The sequence below is a fragment of the Armigeres subalbatus genome, chromosome 2 (assembly GCF_024139115.2).
Source record: "Armigeres subalbatus isolate Guangzhou_Male chromosome 2, GZ_Asu_2, whole genome shotgun sequence".
Lineage (NCBI taxonomy): Eukaryota > Metazoa > Arthropoda > Insecta > Diptera > Culicidae > Armigeres > Armigeres subalbatus.
Genome location: NC_085140.1, coordinates 343142701 through 343166630, shown reverse-complemented (window position 1 = coordinate 343166630; position 23930 = coordinate 343142701). Strand labels below are relative to the sequence as shown.

Genomic DNA, 23930 nt, shown 5'->3' with positions numbered 1-23930 from the left:
TAATAAAAAAATACCAATGTAATTTATGAATGTTGGTGTAGGCGTCCCAAAAATAAGATAACGGATATGAAATATTCCATCTGGCCAATGTAGGCGCAAACAATTACTATTAGATAAAAAATCATTTTGAATGATTGATTTCAACTATAAGTTCCATAGTTTCTTTTGCGTTGAGTGTTGAGTTGAAGATGCTCCTAATAAAAACTCCGAAAAATCCGTGCAATACAATTGTGATGTAAAAAACTTTTAAAGTATTTATAACTAATTTGAATTGATGAACATACTCATGTTCAGACTTATCTATGTATGAAATACCGAAGGATTTCAAGTCTAGTAATTACTATTGGTAGTTTTTTTTTATGGAAAGTGTCTTACTTTTATTAGGAGTTTATTTTGTTTACTTCTTGTTATTGGTGATTTCAAACTCGTGAAGTGATTACATTTTTGCCCTTCAGTCAGGCACTTCTAAATCATTCGAGCATCTCACAGTACAAGATCACTTATCTCACTGCTCAGCTTTTAGGAGTAGCTCTTTGGGAAACTTCTCAAACACGAGCTCACTAATCCAGCTCCAACCCGCGCATGCAATAAGTATGTGCTCCAATGTCAACGAAACCTTCGCTTCGATAGCCTGCCATCAGTAATCCACGCTCATTCTCTCTACACCTGCTTTGCTCACCACGAGCATAGGCCGGTGAAAGAGTTTTGCGCATAGCAAGCACAGAACACGCTTTTTATGCAATCGAGCTGCGGGCGCGCGCGGGCGGATGCGGCGGATTGACCGAGCTGAGCGCAGCGCTGAGCCTGTTGAGAGCCAACTTAACATGATCGTGGAGCTAGTCGCACCGCATCTTGTGCGGACCTAGCGAGGCAGTTTAGTACGAATTTAGGTCCGATCGGGTTCGGGTCATTTCTCTCGTCGAATCGAACTCGAATACAGAAAAAAACAAAACCTCCGTCGCGCAGGTTGCCCTCATGGACAAACAAAATACGGCGACGTTCGAAGTGGAAATTCACTGACGCATGAAGTGAACGGGTAATCCTCACGCGACGCCGACAACAACGACGACGACGACGACTACCGCCGGCAACCACAATTCAAAATCCGAACCGGTGCGCGTCTATCTTGTGAATCGAGTTGTGATTCTGATGGCTCTGGCAGTTGAAGTTGTTTTCATCTTGGATTAGTTCTGCGAGCCGTTATGTTTGTAGCAGAAAATAAGTGTGATGTGCGTATTTCTGGCTTGGTACGATTCAGAATCCTATACGTGCTAAATTTGGAGGCACCGAGCTTGTTTTGATTTATGTCTCGTTCGCATCAGTCGGCAATCTGCTGTGCAAATTGGGTCACCGAAGGGAAAAGTGATTGAGATTGGATGTTGGACAAGTCGAGTGCTATTATGAATTGGAACCGGGTTTTGGGAAGTGAAAAACGCGTGACGAAGTACGGGTGTGCCCTTCTCCTAGTTCGTACGGTGCAGTGTCGGGAACATACCGCAGAATTCCAGCGTAGATTGAACACAGCTGGACGACAGCAGGGCTGATAGCGGACAGATGCTTTTTGAAAATTTGAGCAACCATTAGGGTTCTAATAAATTGAAATATGATCACGGATTGCATGGTTATTATTTTTAAAACATTTGCCAAGCTAAATTTTGGTCCTTCGAAAGCAATTTAACGAAACTGCTAAACCAGACTAATGCGAATCATTCAGCGCCTCTTGAAAGCTCGAAAATATTTTTTGATTATGAACACTAACATGAAACGATATTGAATATTCATAATTTGAAGGATGATAAAAATTCAAATTTCGCAAAAAAATGTTTTGAATATTTCGATTGAGTTAAATCAATGACACGGAAATTTTTGATAGGTAACAGGTTTTCAAAAAGTAACCCACCATCAGTCCTGCTTCAGCGAAAGGGTCGTTCGTTCTTCGCTGCCGTCGTCGTCGAAGATGTAGAACAGGATTTACGAAAGCATCTTGCGGCAGCCGCGGCAACGGATTCAGCTGAAACAGGGGTAGCAAATAAAAAACCAGAAATTTGTACAAACAACGGCAAATTTCCTGATGCTGTCGTCGGAAAGCCAAAGCCGTCCGTCGTCGACAAGTGTGTTCACTGCAGTGTTCTCCCTCCCGCCAGGGTTTCGTTCGACACGGTATGCTGCGGCTGGTTTAGTTTGCGTTGCCGGTTGCTGCCGTTGGTTGGGACGACGAGAATTGCGTTGAGCTGGGGATTCAGAGATAACGTGTGCATAAAATATTGTCATCCGCCCGCCCTAAGCCCGGTGAAAACGGAATGAAACGGCGACGGCGGCGGCGAATGCGATAGTGCCGCGCGAGTGCATGCGGGTTTTCGAAAAGCGGGGGGTGTGTGGGTCATTTAAATCGGGCGAACCGGGACGGGCGGGCGCGGCAGGTTTTAATTTTATCTAGTTCGGAGCTTTCATAAAATTTGCATAAATCTTTATGCAATTGTTAGCCGCCGGTGTCTGTATAGCATTTTGTCGGGTTTCTGTTTGCGGTGAAAATGTGTGAAGGAGAAATAGCTTGTGAAACTTGTATGGTGGAGATATTCTGATCCGAAGAACTAGAATTGTGTTAATTGGTTAAAACTCTCATAGAATTATGACTGAGCTGAGAAAAAAATTGAATGACAGAACAACGAAAAATAAAAACTCTGTTCGGTTCAAAAGAAGAAGTCACTCAGAACGTAGCGAGCTGTATGGTGTAAAAGCGCCAACCGGTATTGTATGTAACTGATGATTTGAATTTTTAAGATGATTAGAAATTGTTGAAAAGGGAGATAGATGTCGAAGAATAAAAAAATCTTACTCATGTTAAACAATGTACTTGACAAGTATCTACCTTGGAGATAGATGAAAAAGGGTCGAATAGGAGTTGGACTAGTCAAAGTCAGAACTAGAAATGTTGATTGACTGCCTGTAGTCGCTACCTTATTACGGGCAGATTAACTGTAACCACTGGCACTAAGACCCAATGAAATAATGTTCATGAATTTATAGGGCGGCCACTCAACCGAGAATTCGGAAAAAATGGGGAAAGCACGATAATTTGGAACCACTGGTAGAAATCTGGGAAACACTCGAAATTTTATTAAGTCATTTCTCTCACCGAAAAAGATCGTTATATTTGAACCAGAATCAGATGTGCTTGAATCTTGTACCTAGGAAGTATATCTAAATCCAAAATTGAAAAAGACAGTTGAATAGATTCACGGCAAACTTTTCAATATTGATGTAAAAGTAGCTTAAAGACTTGAAATTTATGAAAACAATTGCCCAGGATTTTGAATACCATTTCAGAGAGTCTCTCATGGGTACTAGTGCAATCAATTTTTACTACCGTTTAGCCTTTGTGCAGTTTTAGAATTACGCATATAAATGTTAGGTCTTTTATCAATCTCTAATGAAGTTTAATCATTGTCTAAAATTCCTACTTATTCTCTTTCGTCGAACTCATAGAAAGTCGTATGAACAAGTAATATTTTAAGAATATTATGTAATATTCTTAAATTATTACTTGTAAACCTCATGAAAACATCAACAATCTTAATGAACTTACTAAACGTGTTTCTAATAGAATTCACGTTACAGGAATGCTCACGGATTTGCGGATTTTAATTTCGGAAAGGCTTGGGAGCTTCCTGCAGTAAATTTCTTAGTACATTACTGTCACTCGTCGTTCAATTACTGCAATTTGATGCATTTTCAACACACTAAACTGTTGAACCTTCTTACTCTGCCTTCATGCTATGTTTGAAATTAAAAAAGACAGGGTAAGTTGAGCAGTCACGCCCAATAAAGATTTGACAAAGGTGCTTACAAAAGATAAGATCTATATTACATAAGATAAGAGGACCCTTTTCTGATGATAAGAAGATAAGCATTTTTTTGTTAAATATCTTGGCTGTGCATATGCACAGCACATGTTTCGAAATGGACAAATTGATATGAAATTTGCGAAAAAGAATCCACGTGTCTTGGAGGGACTCAAACCCTCAACCTCCTACTCTTTAGATAGGCGTGATAACCCCTACACAACAAAACCACTTAAAGGTCTCGTTTGCGGAAAAGCCATCAGAATCCGAGTACCAACCTCCACCGCGGTTAGCTCTCTTTTTTGCAAATTGAATATCTTTCGGATGCTTGATTTTGTCCAATCTCCACATGTGCTTTACTGTTGTATATCCACAGTCATGCGAGTGCACATTGTTTATTAAACGAGAGGATCGCAACCTATGCCCCCAACAACGGGCTGGGCGGATTTGTATAGAGTGCGAATCAATCACACTCTGCTGTGCTAAAAAGGCTTGCTTGGCTAAAGCATTTGATGAGTTTGATTGCCTTACGCATGCGGTCGCGTGTACTCAGACGACTAATGACGGTCTTTGAGTCCCTCCAAGACACGTGGATTCTTTTTCGCAAATTTCATATAAATTTGTCCATTTCGAAACATGTGCTGTGCATATGCAGTATGCACAGCCAAGATATTTAACAAAAAAATGGTTTTCGTACGGCCGAGTTGCCGAATAATATGCAATTAAAGATAAGAATGTTAGATCGAACAGGTTATTGGTGCTGTTAGACTATCCATGCGAGAAGAGAAAAGATTAGTTATTTGAACATTCTTTGGATAAAAATAAATATTGGCTCAATAATAAACCCCGTTGAATGGGTTTTGACAGTAAAATTTGTAACTTAATTTTCGGATTGGCTTTCAGTTATGGGTTATAGCATTGACAAATTTATTTTATCGCCAACGTTTCGATCTGGTTTAGAACCTTCTTCAGGGCTCGATGGCAGTTATTTTGTTAATAATTATTATTAAATAATTGAATTGATAATTGATAACGTAATGATGTACATTTTATGTGTATAGACCTTTCAAAGGCTTTTGATTTAGGAAAAATATAAAAGGACGTATGTGTGAAGCGGAACGATCATAGATCACATGTAAGACGTTTTACATTTTTCCAGAATCAAAAGCCTTTGTAAGGTCTATATATATGTAGTCACCTTAATGGTTTTTTCGCCTGTTTCAGAAAATTCTTTAATTTTCCGAGGAAATCGCCAAGATCTTTTTTTTATGGAATTCCGATAAGTTTCCAGATAATATGTAGAAGAATTTCGAAGAAAAAATCAAAACAGTTTCTCTTGGAAATTTCGAAGATTTTCTTAATTCTCTGAAGAATTTTCCGTGGAAGAATTTCCAGAGGAAATTTAGTAGGATTTTGCGGAGAAATTCCAAAAAATTCAACGAGCAAACCCCAAAAAAATGTACAGGAAATTCCGAAAAAAACCAAAGGATTTCCCGAGAAAATTTCGAAGATTTTCTGAAGAAAATTCAAAAGTTTCGAGAATACTCCAAAGAATTTCCTGAGGAAATTCCAAACAACTTCGAGAAAAGTTTTTCCAAAGAATTCCCGAAAAGTTTCCTGAGGATATTCTGAAAAATTTCTCAAGGAAATTCGAAGAACTTCGAGGAAATTTCGAAGAATTTCTCGAGGAAATTTCGAAGAATTTCCAGGGGAAATTTCGAAAAATTTCCAGGGGAAATTCCGAAGAATTTCTGAGGAAATTCCGAAGAATGTCCTGAGAAATTCCGAAGAATTTCCTCGAGGGAATTTCGAAGAATTTCCTGAGGAAATTCGAAGAATTTCGAGAAATTCCGAAGAATTTCGAGGAAATTCGAAGAATTTACCGAGGAAATTCGAAGAATTTCCCGACGAAATTCGAAGAATTTCCGACGAAATTCGAAGAATTTCGAGGAAATTCCGAAGAAGAATTTCGTTCGAGAAATTCGAAGAATTTCGAGGAAATTCGAAGAATTTCGAGGAAATTCGAAGAATTTCGAGGAAATTCGAAGAATTTCCTGAGGAAATTCCGAAGAATTCGAAATTCGAAGAATTTCGAGGAAATTCCGAAGAATTTCGAGAAATTCCGAAGAATTTCGAGAAATTCGAAGAATTTCGAGGAAATTCCGAAGAATTTCGAGGAAATTCGAAGAATTTCCCGAGGAAGATTTCGAGTTCGAAGAATTTCGAGGAATTCGAAAAATTTCGAGGAAATTCGAAGAATTTCGAGGAAATTCGAAGAATTTCGAGGAATTCGAAAGAATTTCGAGGAAATTCGAAGAATTTCGAGGAAATTCGAAGAATTTCGAGGAAATTCGAAGAATTTCGAGAAATTCGAAGAATTTCCGAGGAAATTCGAAGAATTTCGAGAAATTCGAAGAATTTCGAAATTCGAAGAATTTCGAGGAATTCGAAGAATTTCGAGGAAATTCGAAGAATTTCGAGGAAATTCGAAGAATTTCCCGAGGAAATTCGAAGAATTTCGAGGAAATTCGAAGAATTTCGAGAATTCGAAGAATTTCGAGGAAATTCGAAGAAATTCGAGAATTCGAAGAATTTCGAGGAATTCGAAGAATTTCGAGGAAATTCGAAAAATTTCTCGAGAAATTCGAAAAATTTCGAGGAAATTCGAAAAATTTCTCGAGGAAATTCTGAAAAAATCGAGGAAATTCGAAGAATTTCCCAGGAAAATTCAAGAAGAATTCCCGGGAAATTCCATTCGAAGAATTTCCCGAGTCGAAAAAAATTTCGAGGAAATTCGAAAAATTTCGAGGAAATTCCGAAAAATTTCCCCGAGGAAATTCTGATAAAATTCGATAAAATTCGAGGAAATTCGAAGAATTTCCAGGAAAATTCGAAAGAATTCCAGGAAATTCAAGAATTTCGAGGAACTTCCGGAGAATTTCGAGGAACTTCCGGAGAATCTTCCTGGAAATTCGAAGAAATTCCCGAGGGAATTCGAAAGATTTTTCGAAAAAATCGAAGAATTTCGAGGAAATTCCTATGAATTTCGAGGAAATTCGAAGAATTTCGCTAGGAAGTTGCGAAGAATTTCCAGAGACTCCTGAAAAGTTTCTGAACAATTTCCTGAGGATATTCTCAAGAATTTCCCTTGGAACTTCCGATGAATTTCCCGACGAACTTCTGTAGAACTTCTCAAAGAAATTCTCGAGGAAATTACGAAGAATTTCTCGAGAAAATTACGAAGAATTTCGAGGAAATTCGAAGAATTTCAAGGAAATTCCGAAGAATTTCCCAAGGAAATTCTGAAGAATTTTCAAGGAAATTCGAAAAATTTCGAAGGAAATTCGAAGAATTTCCCAAAGGAAATTCGAAGAATTTCCCAAAGGAAATTCGAAGAATTTCCCAATAAGGAAATTCGAAGAATTTCCCAATGGAAATTCGAAGAATTTCCCAATGGAAATTCGAAGAATTTCCCAAAGGAAATTCGAAGAATTTCCCAAAGGAAATTCGAAGAATTTCCCAAAGAAATTACGAAGAATTTCCCAAAGGAAATTCGAAGAATTTCAAAATTCTGAAGAATTTCCCAAAGGAAATTCGAAGAATTTCCCAAAGCGAGTTCGAAGAATTTCCCAAAGGAAATTCGAAAAATTTCCCAAAGCGAATTCGAAGAATTTTTCAATTTCGAAGAATTTCGAGGAAATTTCGAAGAATTTCGAGGAAATTTCGAAGAATTTCGAGGAAATTTCGAAGAATTTCGAGGAAATTTCGAAAAATTTCGAGAAATTCGAAGAATTTCCCGAGGAAATTCCGAAGAATTTCGAGGAAATTCGAAGAATTTCGAGGAAATTCGAAGAATTTCGAGGAAATTCGAAGAATTTCGAGGAAATTCCAAGAATTTCTCCGAGGATTCCGAAGAATTTCCTCGAGGAAATTCCGAAGAATTTCGAGGAAATTCCGAAGAATTTCCCGAGGAAATTCCGAAGAATTTCGAGGAAATTCGAAGAATTTCGAGGAAATTCGAAGAATTTCGAGGAAATTCCGAAGAATTTCCTAGGAAATTCGAAGAATTTCTAGGAAATTCGAAGAATTTCCTAGAAAATTCGAAGAATTTCGAGGAAATTCGAAGAATTTCGAGGAAATTCCGAAAAATTTTCGAGGAAATTCGAAGAATTTCGAGAAATTCTGAAGAATTTCCCAAAGGAGATTCGAAGATTTTCCCAAGGAAGTTCGAAAAATTTCCCAATGGAGTTCGAAGAATTTCTCGAAAAATTACGAAAAATTTCTCGAGGAAATTCGAAGAATTTTCCGAGGAAATTCAAAGAATTTACCGAGGATTTCGAAGAATTTCAGAGGAAATTCGAAGAATTTCGAAAATTACGAAAAATTTCTCGAAGAAATTACGAAGAATTTCCGGGAAATTCGAATACTTTCGGAGAAATTCGAAGAATTTCGAAGGAATTTCGAAGAATTTCGAGGAAATTCGAAAAATTTCCGAGGAAATTTCGAAGAATTTCGAGAAAATTTCGAAAAAATTTCCCAAGGAATTCCGAAGAATTTCGAGGAAATCCAGAAGAAATTTCCCAAAAGAAATTCGAAGAATTTCTCAAAGTAAATTCGAAGAATTTCCCAGGAAATTCGAATAATTTCAAAGGAAATTCAAAGAATTTGAGGAAATTCGAAGAATTTCCCAAAGGAAATTCGAAGAATTTCCGGAAATTCGAAGAATTTCCCAAAATTCGAAGAATTTCGAAATTCCCAAGGAAATTCGAAAAATTCCCAAGGAATTTCGAAATTCGAAGAATTTCCCAAAGGAATTCGAAGAATTTCCCAAAGGAAATTCGAAGAATTTCCCAAAGGAAATTCGAAGAATTTCCCAAAGGAAATTCCGAAGAATTTCCCAAAGGAATTCGAAGAATTTCTTCCTGGAAATTCGAAGAATTTCCCGAGGAATTCGAAGATTTTTCGAAATTCCAAGAATTTCTGAGGAAATTCCGAAGAATTTCCCAGAGGAAATTCCGAAGAATTTCCCCTAGGAAGTTGCGAAGAATTTCAGGAGACTCGAAAAGTTTCTGAACAATTTCGAGAGGATATTCTCAAAGAATTTCCCAAGAGAACTTCGAGGTCGAATTTTCCCAAAGGAAATTCGAAGAACTTCCCAAAGGAAATTCCGAAGAATTTCTCGAGGAAATCGATTTCCCAAAGTTCCGAAGAATTTCCCAAAGGAAATTCGAAGAATTTCCAAGGAAATTCGAAGAATTTCCCGAGGAAATTCGAAGAATTTCAAAGGAAATTCGAAGAATTTCCCAAAGGAAATTCGAAGAATTTCCCAAAGGAAATTCGAAGAATTTCCCAAAGGAAATTCGAAGAATTTCCCAAAGGAAATTCGAAGAATTTCCCAAGGAAATTCGAAGAAATTTCCCAAAGGAAATTCGAAGAATTTCCCAAAGGAAATTCGAAGAATTTCCTAGAAATTCCGAAGAATTTCGAGGAAATTCGAAGAATTTCGAGGAAATTCGAAAATTTTCGAGGAAATTCGAAGAATTTCGAGAAATTTACGAAGAATTTCCCAAAGGAGATTCGAAGATTTTCCCAAAGGAAGTTCCGAAAATTTCCCAATGGAAGTTCGAAGAATTTCTCGAAAGAGTCTTACAAATGTAACGAGCATGTCCGTTCTTTAAATGTTTTTCGTATTTATCTTCAGCATTTCATTCATTCTTTGAAATTTCCTGGAAAAATTTCTTGGTATTTTCCGCATAATTTTCGAGAAATTTCAAAGAATAACCTGAAACAATTCAAACAATTTTCTGAGAAAATATTGAAGAATATCTCGAAAATTCAAAAAAATCGAGATGAGACAAAACAACTTCTTAATGAAGCTCTCCAAAAATGTGTAGAATCTCCCGAGAAAGGAAAGGAAAAAATCAAAACATTTCCGGAAAAATTCGAAGAATTTCCCAAAGGAAATTCGAAGAATTTCCCAAAGGAAATTCGAAGAATTTCAAAGGAAATTCGAAGAATTTCCCAAAGGAAATTCGAAGAATTTCCTAGAAAATTCGAAGAATTTCGAGGAAATTCGAAGAATTTCGAGGAAATTCGAAAATTTTCAGAGGAAATTCGAAGAATTTCCCGAGAATTTACGAAGAATTTCCCAAAGGAGATTCGAAGATTTTCCCAAAGGAAGTTCGAAAAATTTCCCAATGGAAGTTCGAAGAATTTCTCGAAAAATTACGAAAAATTTCTCGAGGAAATTACGAAGAATTTTCTAAGAAATTCCAAAGAATTTACCGAGGGATTTCGAAGAATTTCCAGAGGAAATTCGAAGAATTTCGAAAAACTTACGAAAATTTCTCGAAGAAATTACGAAGAATTTCGGGAAATTCGAATACTTTCGGAGAAATTCGAAGAATTTCGAAGAATTTCGAAGAATTTCGAGGAAATTCCGAAAAATTTCCGTGGAAATTTCGAAGAATTTCGAGAAAATTTCGAAAAAATTTCCCAAAGAATTCGAAGAATTTCGAGGAAATCCAGAAGAATTTCCCAAAAGAAATTCGAAGAATTTCTCAAAGTAAATTCGAAGAATTTCCTAAAGGAAATTCCGAATAATTTCCCAAAGGAAATTCGAGAATTTCCCAAAGGAAATTCGAAGAATTTCAAAGGAAATTCGAAGAATTTCAAAGGAAATTCGAAGAATTTCCCAAAATTCGAAGAATTTCCCAAGGAAATTCGAAGAATTTCCCAAGGAAATTCCGAAGAATTTCCCAAAGGAAATTCGAAGAATTTCCCAGGAAATTCGAAGAATTTCCCAGGAAATTCGAAGAATTTCCAAAATTCGAAGAATTTCCCAAAGGAAATTCGAAGAATTTCCCAAGAAATTCGAAGAATTTCCCAAAGGAAATTCGAAGAGTTTCCCAAAGGAAATTCAAGAATTTTCAGGAGTTCGAAGGATTTTCTGATGGGTTCGAAAATTTCTGAGGAGTTCAGAAAGGTTTCCCCAAAGGAATTCAAGAATTTCTCAGAAATTCGAAGATTTCCCAAAGGAATTCGAAGAATTTCCCAGGAAATTCGAAAGGAATTCCGATTTCCCAGGAGTTCGAAGGTTTCTGAGGAATTCGAAGATTTCTGAAATTCGAAGAATTTCCCAAAATTCGAAGAATTTCAGGAAATTCGAAGAATTTCCCAAAGGAAATTCCGAAGAATTTCCCAGGGAGTTCGAAATTTCCCAGGAAATTCGAAGAATTTCCCAAAGGAAATTCGAAGAATTTCCCAAAGGAGTTCGAAGAATTTCCCAAAGGAAATTCGAAGAATTTCCCAAATTCGAAGAATTTCCCAGGAAATTCGAAGAATTTCCCAAAGGAAATTCCGAAGAATTTCCCAAAGGAAATTCGAAGAATTTCCCAGGAAATTCGAAGAATTTTCCAAAGGAAATTCGAAGAATTTCCCAAAGGAAATTCGAAGAATTTCCCAAAGGAAATTCGAAGAATTTCCCAAAGGAAATTCGAAGAATTTCCAAAGGAAATTCCGAAGAATTTCCCAAAGGAAATTCCAAGAATTTCCCAAAGGAAATTCGAAGAACTTCCCAAAGGAAATTCGAAGAGTTTCCCAAAGGAAATTCTAAGAATTTCCCAAAGGAAATTCCTAAAATTTCCCAAAGGAAATTCTAAATTTCCCAAAGGAAATTCTAAGAATTTCCCAAAGAAATTCGAAGAATTTCCCAAAATTCCAAGAATTTCCCAAAATTCAAGAATTTCCCAAAGGAAATTCCCAAGAATTTCCCAAAGGAAATTCCCAAGAATTTCCCAATTCAAGAATTTCCCAAAGGAAATTCCCAAGAATTTCCCAAAGGAAATTCCCAAGAATTTCCCAAAGGAAATTCAAGAATTTCCCAAAGGAAATTCCCAAGAATTTCCCAAAGGAAATTCGAAGATTTTCTCAATGGCAACTCAAAGAATTTCCCAAAGGAAATTCGAAAAAATTTCCTTAGAAATTCGAGGAAAAACCGAAGGAATTATGAAAAAAAATTTAATGATATTCCAAATAATTTTTCGAAGAAATTTCCAAGAATTTTCCGAGGGTTTTTCAAGGAAATACAAGAAGGAATAATAAGTTTCTTTGTGATTTTTTTGTTTCTGGAAATCTATGGTTTTTTTTGAAATTCTTCAGAATTTTCTTTCCTCTGGGATTTCCACGAAAAATTCTTTGGAAATTATATTAGAAAATATTATCAATTTCCTTGAAACTTCCAAATTTCGGAAATTTTCTTCTTTTAAAAATTCTTTTGTAATTTTCTTGGGAAAATCTTTGGAGTTCTTTGGGATTTTTTCCGGAAATGTTTTGGATTTCTTCCTTTCCTTTCTCGGGAGATTCTACACATTTTTTGGATAGCTTGCTTAAGAAGTTGTTTGGGTTTATTCGGAATTTTTTTAGGAATTTCTTCGAGATATTCTTAAAGATTTTCTCAGAAAATTGTTTAGAAATCGCTCGTGTAATTCTTCGAAATTCCTTGAAAATAATGCGAGAAATGCCTAGGAATTTTGCCAGGGAATTTCAAAGAATGATTGAAATGCTGAAGATAAAATACGAAAACATTTAAAGAACGGACATGCTCGTTACATTGTGTAAGACTTCTTGAAGAAATTGATCTGAATTTGCTCGACAAGTTTTTCAGTGTTTTTAGGGACATATTTCGGAATTCCCTCGGCAATCTTTTTATTCCTCTCAGATAATTACACGGTTTTTTTTCTGGAAAATTTTTCTCCGCATGGATTTCTTTCGAATTTTTATGAAACTTCCACGAATAATTAAATAATTTTCCATTCAAATTCCGAATAATTGCCTGTGAACATTCACAAGAATTATCAGTGAGAACTCCATAGAATTTCTTGTGCAAATTCCCATGAATTTCCTGTGAACATGCCAGGGAATTACTCTTGGAAATGTCAGAAATTTTTCCGTTATTCAGGAGGCTCTTTCTTAAAAGTGTGATATGCTCGTCAAAAGTGGAAACGTGTAGTGCCTTTAAAAAGGTCATTCAGTAAAAAACATGTCGATACCAAACTGTCAAGCAGGAAAAGTTATAAACAGTTTAGCCGTGATAAAACTGAACTTGTTGAAAATAAAAATATCCGCAGCTTATTTTTTATTATTTTCTCAATGTTGCTTTTTGTTTCCAGTTACGAATGAGTCTGTATAAGGTTTGGAAGGAAGGATACTGCTTTGTGGATAAATTCGAGGCTTTCTGCTTTTATATCAGTTATTCTTGTATAAAATGTCAACTGAACAAGTTTTCAGCAAATTTTCTTATCTTGTTCGTTTTTATTCCAAGAAAAACTTGTTTGTGGACTACTGACAGGTGTGCATGATTATTATTCGTTAGCTCCTGAACAGCAAAACAAACTCTCGCGAAGTTATGTCCACATTCTCTTGTATTCAAGTGTCATCGATTGAAATCACGGTGACCAATAATTCTCTTCTGATTCCGTTTGCAGTCGTACGCCTAATTTTGATAATTCCAATAACGAACAACCTCGCATACCAAAGAGGTCAGTAGACCTTGTAAGAGTAAAACCATAACAAAAAGTGCTTGAGCTATTTCGTGATTTTGCGTGGGTGCCTCTTACTGTGGTTCAAATCTCACACGCTCTTCCAATACTTCAGCTATCGTACTTATTTTTTAGAGGTCAAGTTCAACAGTGCCAGCTGTCTCGCTGTAAGCAATCGATGATCTTTATCGGTCACACAATGATAGAAATAATTCCATCATAACAACCATGGCAACTAATCTCGTGGATGATTGGCGAATGTGCGCGAATTCCAAGTACTCACTTCGTGAAATGATAACAATCTTGCTCAGTAACAACGGTACAACTGTAGCGCACAGTTGAACTTGATCTTTTCTGGAAGCCACGTTTTATTTCGAGGCCTAAACCCTACAGCGAATGCGATTTTATTTTTAAGTCTCTCCCCCTGCTGGCTGGTGAAAACAAAGAGCACGCAGATTCCTATCAACGGATGACTAACAACTGACCCCGGGCTATGCAATGTTGGTACCATCAGCGAACATACCTGTGCCACTATCCACAATGCAAAAAGAACATAAAAACCAGCAATTTTGCGCATTGGAAAACCACGATCTCGGGCGGAGATTGCTCTCGAGTTCCGGCGAGATTTCGCACAAAATACACGCTTTTCAAAGGAAAAGAACGCAAATGAAGCGAAATTCCCGTTAGGTCCTAACCAACCCGACCGCCTTCTTCCCGACCCAGAGCTGGCGACTCTATGCTACTCTTCTAAAGCCTTTTATACACACGTTTTCGCTAACAACGTCTTGACGGAGCCCACACCGGGCGGCGTCCGGGTTGAATGAAGGTGAATTTAAACACAAATCTGCAAACCTGTTCTTCCAGCTTTTGTGCACTCCCTAAGAGCCCAAGAGCTTTTCATAATGATATGCAAAAGTACACGGGTACTAAATCATAGAGGACTAACCACCACCACCACCACCCCACTGTCGTCACCGTTCTTCTCCTTCACGATAGGTATCTCCAGGTGGTATACAAGCGATGCCAAATCGACGTCGTCGAACAACTACCTCGAAATAATTATGGGTCCTCGCCCATTTCGCAGCTCCCCCAAAACAGAAAATCGAGGACGGTCACGATTTTGGCTTGTCGAACACATGTCGTTCGATTTAGCAAACCCATTCGTCAAAATCCCCAATAGTTGTCATTGGTGGTTTTTATGATTGTTTTATAGACGGTCATATACAGTTAATTTTGGACTATGAAACTTAAAATGCTATTCTGGATTATGCCATTCAAATGGGTGCCAGATACGTTTGGGTACAAATTTATGAATCCACCTGAATGAACGTCAGCGCTGCGCAGCGGTGGGTCCTCGTCGGTTGGTGACTTACACTTGAACATAGGCACGAAGTACGAAACCCACTGAACGATGGAAGAAACATGAAAGTTTATGTTGGCTGAAGAAAATATGCGTTCTTTTTTTCCATTCGGTTGGCCCGTACCAGTGATTGTACACTCTCAAGCATCGCACTCCGAGAAGAGAAAGGAAATGCGGAGATCCATTACTCATTTGCCGTAAGCCGTTGTTACTCTGCTTTCGATCCACAGCACAGCTGAGTCGATTCAAGGTGATAATTTAATTTTTAGTTCTGCTCGTTCGTTGACTCACTGTTGTTGCATTGTTGCATGCTAAAGCGAGTGTAATTAAAGGGCGCGTTTCAACCCCCTTTTTTCGACTAGTTGAATCGTGCATAGAGCGACTGAACTCTGGTAATACCGTTGCGGTACCAAATGGCTCACTCGTTGAGGTTTTGAATGTTTGCACCACATTCTAACCCGTATCAAGATCGACGTGTTGAATTTTACCAGTCAAAGTGTCTTGTATGTGCAACAGGAGTTTTAGCGATTTGCTTTCGGTGCTGTTAGCAAAAAATACGTGCATCTCTATTGGAACTTGTTGCTTGTAGTTCGTTTAATTTGTCTAAGGTTTCAAAAGACGTGACTAGTGGTTTTGAAAGGAATGTTTTTAAACTCTCTCAAGTTCCGGTTTAGATTTGCTTTTATTTTGTGCTTAACAATTTGTTATAATAAAAGTAGACTCAAGACAAAGTTAGGTATACGTTTTAAACTAAAGATTGGGGTCTTCAGTATTATTGATAACCACTTAGTAATGAATTCGATTATAGACTCGGTATGATTGTAATCGACTGATTTATGCTCAACAGAAGTGGATTTTCATCGTACAATCTTTGAAAGAAAACTAAATGATGTCTATACAAACATCACCGACGTTTCGGTGTCGGGTTGACACCCAACGACAACGAATTTTGTAATGAAGGAATAAACCCAAACAAAATTCCGAAAAATTTTCCGAGAAAATTTCAAAAGAATTTCGAGGAAATTCAAAGAATTTCCCAAAGAAATTCCAAAAAGAATTTCGAGGAAATTCAAAAAAAATTCAAAACAATTTCGAGGAAACTTCAAAAGAATTTCGAGGAAACTCAAAAATTTCCGTGGAAATTCAAAGAATTTCGAGGAAATTTCAAAGAATTTCGAGGAAATTCCAAAGAATTTCCCTAGGAAATTCCAGAAGAATTTCCCGAGTAAGCTTCAAAGAATTTCCCGAGGAAATTCAAAAGAATTTTCCGAGGAAATTCCCAAAAATTCGATGATGAAATTCCGAAAAATTTGCTGAGAAAACTCCGAGGAATTTCCGTAGAATTTGCCGAGGAATTTCAGAAGAATTGCCCGAGGAAAATCCAAAAGAATTTCGCGAGGAAATTCAAAGAATTTCGAGGAGTTTCAAAGAATTTCGAGGAAATTCAAAGAATTTCGAAGAGTTTCAAAGAATTTCGAGGAAATTCAAAAAATCCTGAGGAATTTCTAAGAATTTGCCGAGGAAATTCAAAGAATTTCGAGAAAACTCGAAGAGTTTCCACGCAAATTCCCAAGAATTTCCCGAGGAATATCCGAAGAATTTCCCAAGGAAATTCATAATTTCAAGAAAATTCGAAGAACTTCCCAAGAAAATACCGAAGAAATTCCCAAGAATTTCCCAAGAAAATTCGAAGAATTTCCCAAGAAAATTCGAAGAATTTCCCAAGAAAATTCGAAGAATTTCCCAAGAAAATTCGAAGAATTTCCCAAGGAAATTCGAAGAATTTTCAAGGAAATTCGAAGAATTTGCCAAGGAAATTCGAAGAATTTCCCAAGGAAATTCGGATAATTTCCCAAGGAAATTCCGGAGAATTTCCCAAGGAAATTCCGGAGAATTTCCCAAGAAATTCGGAGAATTTCAAGGAAATTCCGGAGAATTTCCCAAGGAAATTCGGAGAATTTCCCAAGGAAATTCGGAGAATTTCCCAAGGAAATTCGGAGAATTTCAAGGAAATTCGGAGAATTTCCCAAGGAAATTCGAAGAATTTCAAGAAATTCGAAGAATTTCCCAAGGAAATTCGAAGAATTTCCCAAGGAAATTCGAAGAATTTCCCAAGGAAATTCGAAGAATTTCCCAAAATTCGAAGAATTTCCCAAGGAAATTCGAAGAATTTCCCAAGGAAATTCGAAAGATTTTTCGAAGGAAATTCGAAAAATTTCCCAAGGAAATTCGAAAAATTTCCCAAGGAAGTTCCAAAGAATTTCCCAAGGAAATTCGAAGAATTTTCAAGGAAATTCCGAAGAATTTCCCAAGGAAATTCGAAGAAATTCAAGGATATTCGAAGAATTTCCCAAAGGAAATTCGAAGAATTTCCCAAGGAAATTCGAAGAATTTCTAGGAAACTCGAAGAATTTCCCAAGAAAATACCAAGAAATTCCCAAGGAAATTCGAAGAATTTCCCAAGGAAATTCCGAAAAAGAATTTCCCAAAATTCGAAGAATTTCCCAAGGAAATTCCGAAGAATTTCCCAAGGAAATTCTAAAGAATTTCCCAAGAAAATTCCGAAGAATTTCCTCAAGGAAATTCGAAGAATTTCCCAAGGAAATTCCGAAGAATTTCCAAGGAAATTCGAAGAATTTGCCAAGGAAATTCGAAGAATTTCCAAGGAAATTCGAAGAATTTCCCAAGGAAATTCGAAGAATTTCCCAAGGAAATTCCGAAGAATTTCAAGGAAATTCGAAAAAGAATTTCCCAAGGAAATTCCGAAGAATTTCCCAAGGAAATTCGAAGAATTTCCCAAGGAAATTCGAAGAATTTCAAGGAAATTCGAAGAATTTCCCAAGGACATTCGAAGAATTACCCAAGGAAATTCCGGAGAATTTCCCAGGAAATTCGAAGAATTTCCCAAGGAAATTCGAAGAATTTCCCAAGGAAATTCGAAGAATTTCCCAAGGAAATTCGAAGAATTTCCCAAGGAAATTCGAAGAATTTCCAAGGAAATTCGAAGAATTTCCCAAGGAAATTCGAAGAATTTCCCAAGGAAATTCGAAGAATTTCCCAAGAAAATTTCGAAGAATTTCCCAAGGAATTGCAAAGAATTTCCCAAGGAAATTCTGAAGAGTTTCCCAAGGAAATTCGAAAGATTTTCGAAGGAAATTCGAAAAATTTCCCAAGGAAATTCGAAAAAATTTCCCAAGGAAATTCCAAAGAATTTCCCAAGGAAATTCGAAGAATTTCAAGGAAATTCCGAAGAATTTCCCAAGGAAATTTCGAAGAATTTCTCAAAAAATTCGAAGAATTTCCCAAGGAAATTCGAAGAAATTCCCAAGGATATTCGAAGAATTTCCCAAGGAAATTCGAAGAATTTCCCAAAGAAATTCGAAGAATTTCCCTAGGAAATTCGAAGAATTTCCCAAGAACAGGTGTACCGAACCGGGAAAAACAGGAAAAGCAGGAAAAAGACAGGAAATTGAAGGCACCGGGAAAAAAGCGGGAAAAACCGAATTCAGAACATGAACCGGAAAAAATAAATTTTTGACAACTTACATTCAAAATTCTTCAAAGTTTTCAATGAAGTTGATATAAATGGAAAGATTTACTCTTTAATTTTTATTGTTCAATCGCATTCTAACTGAGTTATTTGATTGTAGTACATAATGTGTGAGGTATAAAAATAAGTAGTTTTTTCCAGATCCATTTGCCTCTAGATCAATAGCGGACTTAGTAGTCATATGGCTACTGATTCTGCCTCATACACAGGAGGTCATGGGTTCAATCCCAGGTCCGTTCCATTCTCCTACTATTTATCTTTCTCTTTATTTCTTATGTTCTAGCAATCGCTAGAACTGGAAATGGACTTCCATACCGTTTCCATTACTATTCCTATACCTTCAACTTGAGTATTCTATCAGTAATCTGATAGAATTGAAATGAACTATAGAGCTCGTTTCCCACATCCAATTAGAAATTCCATCAGTCACTTACTCCTATCTATCACATTGGCAGCTCGTTAACCAAGACGGACCTCTGCCTCTCCAACCTAACCCAGAAATTCCAACAAATTCCGCATGAACTCGTGGCAAGTGCAGAGGTATATTCGGCTTGCAGTGGGCGAGTGATTGCATCATCATTTCCTCCCCCTTCCCTACATTGACTTGCATTCTGACGTGGCAGGCGCCAGTATGACCTAACAAATGAGATCACCAGTACTTGTACATTGAAGATGTGTGCTAGTCCCAAGCAAACATCTGTTGGTTCCTAATGCAAGAACAGCTGATCTGGTCATAATGGGGTAGCAAATACGAGCGATCAATCAAGCTTAAGATCAAGCTCAGATCCATTTGCCTCTAGATCATTTTGATTCCCATTTCGAGTAATCGGCTTTTTGACTGACTTGCGATATTTTGTACGTATGCGTACATTTGTTGTAGGATATCTTCAGTTATGGGGTTGAGGGATATCCTTTAGTATAGGACCTAAACGATTTGTGATTAATCAAATCTGTTAAACAAAAACTTGGGCAAAAATATGAGTAATTTACCATATATCATAAATATTATAAGACATTGTGGTGCGCACTACCAACATAAAAGCATAGAATCGAATATCGAAATATTCATTTTTTTCAAATGAATGTTTTCATCTTTAAGTTATTCTTTTAATGTCCAAGTTTGCCTTTGTATGTACTTCTGTTATTTGTATGTAATTTCCAATTGCACAGAGTTCGAAAAAATTTAATATGGTAAATAGTATATATGTTAACACATGTTCAAGAGTTGTTTGGAATTATATTTGAAAATTCTACAAATCATTGAAAATGGTAAATTTTGAAATACTTCGTGAATATGTCTGTAATATTCTAAGAAGTAAAATATCTTTAGTTTAGTATTTTTTCACAACTAGCATTAGAATTGAGCAATTCGCACAAATTCGTACTTCGTAGGTGATAAAATCCGAGACTATTGTATGAGAGTAGCATTACTTTCATCCGTTACCACAGATATTGATTTGGGACTAATCACCATCTCTTAGATGAAAGCAATGCACTTTCCAATAGAAGAGATCTGTCCTAGCCACGTCCTTGTGAATGATGAGGAGGGGAAGGTTGGCTAGTTGGACACCTACTTAAGAAAGATGCAGAGAACTCTATGACCTCTCATAGGTGCCACGGGAGGTTTTGGAATTGTTAGTGTGGAAGGATTTAACAGTAGGAATCGTTTTGGTAGAACGTAAAGCACAGAAATAACTAAGATAGAAATACAAAGTAGGAAAGGGACGAGTCTGGAATTGAACCTACGACCTTCTGCTTATAAGGCGAAGCGGTAGTCACTAGACCACTGAACTCATCATAGTTTAGTATATTTTCCACAACTAACCAAATATAATAGAAGGTTATGATGGTGAAAAAGATACTCTAAGATAGTTTTCTAATTTGTTACACAGGAAATATTGAATAGGTTCCATAGCTTAGAACATTTCAATATACTAATATTGAATGGGAACGTTCAAAGTTTTCAATAAAAATCAAGATTTACTTTCTAGACATTTATTCTTGAAATTCAAAAAGTAAAATTGAATAAATTACGAATCGAATGTTTTGATTGCCTAAAATATGTATAAATCTTTTTTAGAAAACTGAATTATTATTTTGGTCGGATACGAAGATTGTCTTCGGGTTAAATCTTTGTTCAAATTAGTTACTTAATAATTTAAGTATAAAAGGTATAAAAGTCTTACCTTGATTTTTTTAAAGTTTAATTGAAACCGGGAAAATTTGGCAAAAATTACCGGGAAAAGCGGGAAAAAAACCGGGAATTTGAAAATCGAATTTCAGTGGCCACCCTGCAAGAAAATACCGAAGAAATTCCCAAGGAAATTCGAAGAATTTCCCAAGGAAATTCGAAGAATTTCCCAAGAAAATTCGAAGAATTTCCAAGGAAATTCGAAGAATTTCCCAAGGAAATTCCGAAGATTTTTCAAGGAAATTCGAAGAATTTGCCAAAGAAATTCGAAGAATTTGCCAAGGAAATTCGAAGAATTTCCCAAGGAAATTCGAAGAATTTCCCAAGGAAATTCGAAGAATTTCCCAAGGAAATTCGAAGAATTTCCCAAGGAAATTCGAAGAATTTCCCAAGGAGATTCGGAGAATGTCCCAAGGAAATTCGAAGAATTTCCCAAGGAAATTCTGAAGAATTTCCCAAAGAAATTCGAAGAATTTCCCAAGGAAATTCGAAAATTTCCCAAGGAAATTCGAAGAATTTCCAAGGAAATTCGAAGAATTTCCCAAAGAAATTCTGTAAATTTCCCAAGGAAATTCCGAAGATTTTTCGAAGGAAATTCGAAAAATTTCAAGGAAATTCGAAAAATTTCCCAAGGAAATTCGAAAAATTTCAAGAAATTCGAAAAATTTCCCAAGGAAATTCGAAGAATTTCCCAAGGAAATTCGAAGAATTTCCCAAGGAAATTCGAAGAATTTCCCAAGGAAATTCGAAGAATTTCAAGGAAATTCGAAGAATTTCCCAAGGAAATTCGAAGAATTTCCCAAGGAAATTCCGAAGAATTTCCCAAGGAAATTCGAAGAATTTCCAAGGAAATTCGAAGAATTTCCCAAGGAAATTCGAAGAATTTCCCAAGGAAATTCGAAGAATTTCAAGGAAATTCGAAGAATTTCCCAAGGAAATTCGAAAAATTTCCCAAGGAAATTCGAAGAATTTCCTAAGAAATTCGAAGAATTTCCCAAGGAAATTCGAAGAATATCCCAAGGAAATTCCGAAGAATATCCCAAGGAAATTCGAAGAATTTCCCAAGGAAATTCGAAGAATTTCCCAAGGAAATTCGAAGAATTTCCCAAGGAAATTCGAAGAATTTCCCAAGGAATTTCGAAGAATTTCCCAAGGAAATTCGAAGAATTTCCCTAGGAAATTCAAAGAATTTCCCAAGGAAATTCAAAGAATTTCCCAAGGAAATTCAAAGAATTTCCCAAGGAAATTCGAAGAATTTCCCAAGGAAATTCGAAGAATTTCCCAAGGAAATTCGAAGAATTTCCCAAGGAAATTCGAAAGAATTTCCCAAAATTCGAAAGAATTTCCAAGGAAATTCGAAGAATTTCCCAAGGAAATTCGAAGAATTTCCCAAGGAAATTCGAAGAATTTCCCAAGGAAATTCGAAGAATTTCCCAAGGAAATTCGAAGAATTTCCCAAGGAAATTCGAAGAATTTCCCAAGGAAATTCGAAGAATTTCCCAAGGAAATTCCGAAGAATTTCCCAAGGAAATTCGAAGAATTTCCCAAGGAAATTCGAAGAATTTCCCAAGGAAATTCGAAGAATTTCCCAAAAATTCGAAGAATTTCCAAGGAAATTCGAAGAATTTCCCAAGGAAATTCGAAGAATTTCCCAAGGAAATTCGAAGAATTTCCCAAAGGAAATTCGAAGAATTTCCAAGGAAATTCGAAGAATTTCCCAAGGAAATTCGAAGAATTTCCCAAGGAAATTCGAAGAATTTCCCAAGGAAATTCAAAAGAATTTCCAAGGACATTCGAAGAATTTCCCAAGGAAATTCCGAAGAATTTCAAGGAAATTCTGAAGAATTTCCCAAGGAAATTCGAAGAATTTCCCAAGGCAATTCCGAATAATTTCCCAAGGAAATTCGAAGAATTTCCCAAGGAAATTCGAAGAATTTCCCAAGGAAATTCGAAGAATTTCCAAGAAATTCGAAGAATTTCCCAAGAAAATTCGAAGAATTTCCCAAGGAAATTCGAAGAATTTTCAAGGAAATTCCGTAGAATTTCCCAAGGAAATTCCGTAGAATTTCAAAGGAAATTCCGTAAATTTCCCAAGGAAATTCGAAGAATTTCCCAAGAAATTCGAAGAATTTCCCAAGGAAATTCAAAGAATTTCCCAAAATTCAAAGAATTTCCCAAGGAAATTCGAAGAATTTCCCAAGGAAATTCGAAAATTTCCCAAGGAAATTCGAAAATTTCCCAAGGAAATTCGAAGAATTTTCAAGGAAATTCGAAAGAATTTTCCATGGAAATTCGAAGAATTTATCAAGGAAATTCCGAAGAATTTCCAAGGAAATTCGAAGAATTTCCCAAAGGAAATTCGAAGAATTTCCCAAGAAAATTCGAAGAATTTCCCAAGGAAATTCGAAGAATTTCAAGGAAATTCGAAGAATTTCCCAAGGAAATTCCGAAGAATTTCCCAAGAAAATTCGAAGAACTTGCCAAGTAAATTCCGTAGATTTTCCAAGGAAATTCGTAGAATTTCCCAAGGAAATTCTAAGAATTTCCCAAAATTTCGAAGAAATTTCAAGAAAATCGAAGAATTTCCGTATAATTTTCCAAGGAAATTCCGTTGAATTTCCCAAGGAAATTTCGAAGAATTTTCAAGGAAAGGAAATTCGAAGAATTTCTCAAAGAAAATTTCGAAGAAATTCCGAAGAATTTCCCAAGGAAACGTAGAAGAATTTCCCAAGGAAATGTAGAAGAATTTCCGAAGAATTTCCCAAGGAAACTCAGAAGAATTTCCGAAGATTTTCCCAAGGAAATTTCGAAAACTTTCCCGAGTAAATTCCGAAGAATTTCCCAAGGAAATTCCGAAGATTTTTTCAAGGAAATTTCGAAGAATTTCCCAAGAAAATTCGGAAGAATTTCTCATGGAAATTTCGAAGAATTTCCCTAAGAAATTCCGAAGAAATTCCCAAGAATTTCACAAGGAAACGCAGAAGAATTTCCCAAGGAAACTCAGAAGATTTTCCGACGATGTTCCCAAGAAAATTACGAAGAATTTCCTAAAGAAATTCCGAAGAATTTCCCAAGGATATTCCGAAGAATTTCCCACGGAAATTCCGAAGAATTTCCCACGGAAATTCCGAAGAATTACCCACGGAAATTCCGAAGAATTTCCTCAGGAAATTTCGAAGAATTTCCCCAGGAAATTCCGAAGAAGTTCTTAAGGAATCGCAGAAGAATTTCCCAAGGAAACTCAGAAGAATTTCCGAAGAATTTCCCAAACGAAATTTCGAAGAATTTCTTAAAGAAAATTCCGAAGAATTTCCCGCGGAAATTATGAAGAATTGTTCAAGGAAATTCCGAAGAATTTCTCAAGGAAATTCCGAAGCATTTTCCAAGGAAATTCCGAAGAACTTCCCAAGCAAATTCCGAAGAATTTTTCGAGGAATTTCCCATGGAA

At 36.4% G+C, this 23930-nt stretch overlaps 1 protein-coding gene across 2 annotated transcripts in view; it reads left to right on the top strand.

Moving 5' to 3' along the window:
• The window catches only part of LOC134212865 (uncharacterized), a 556490-nt gene that overhangs the window by 238135 nt on the left and 294425 nt on the right, over positions 1 to 23930 (top strand). The window lies entirely within an intron of this gene.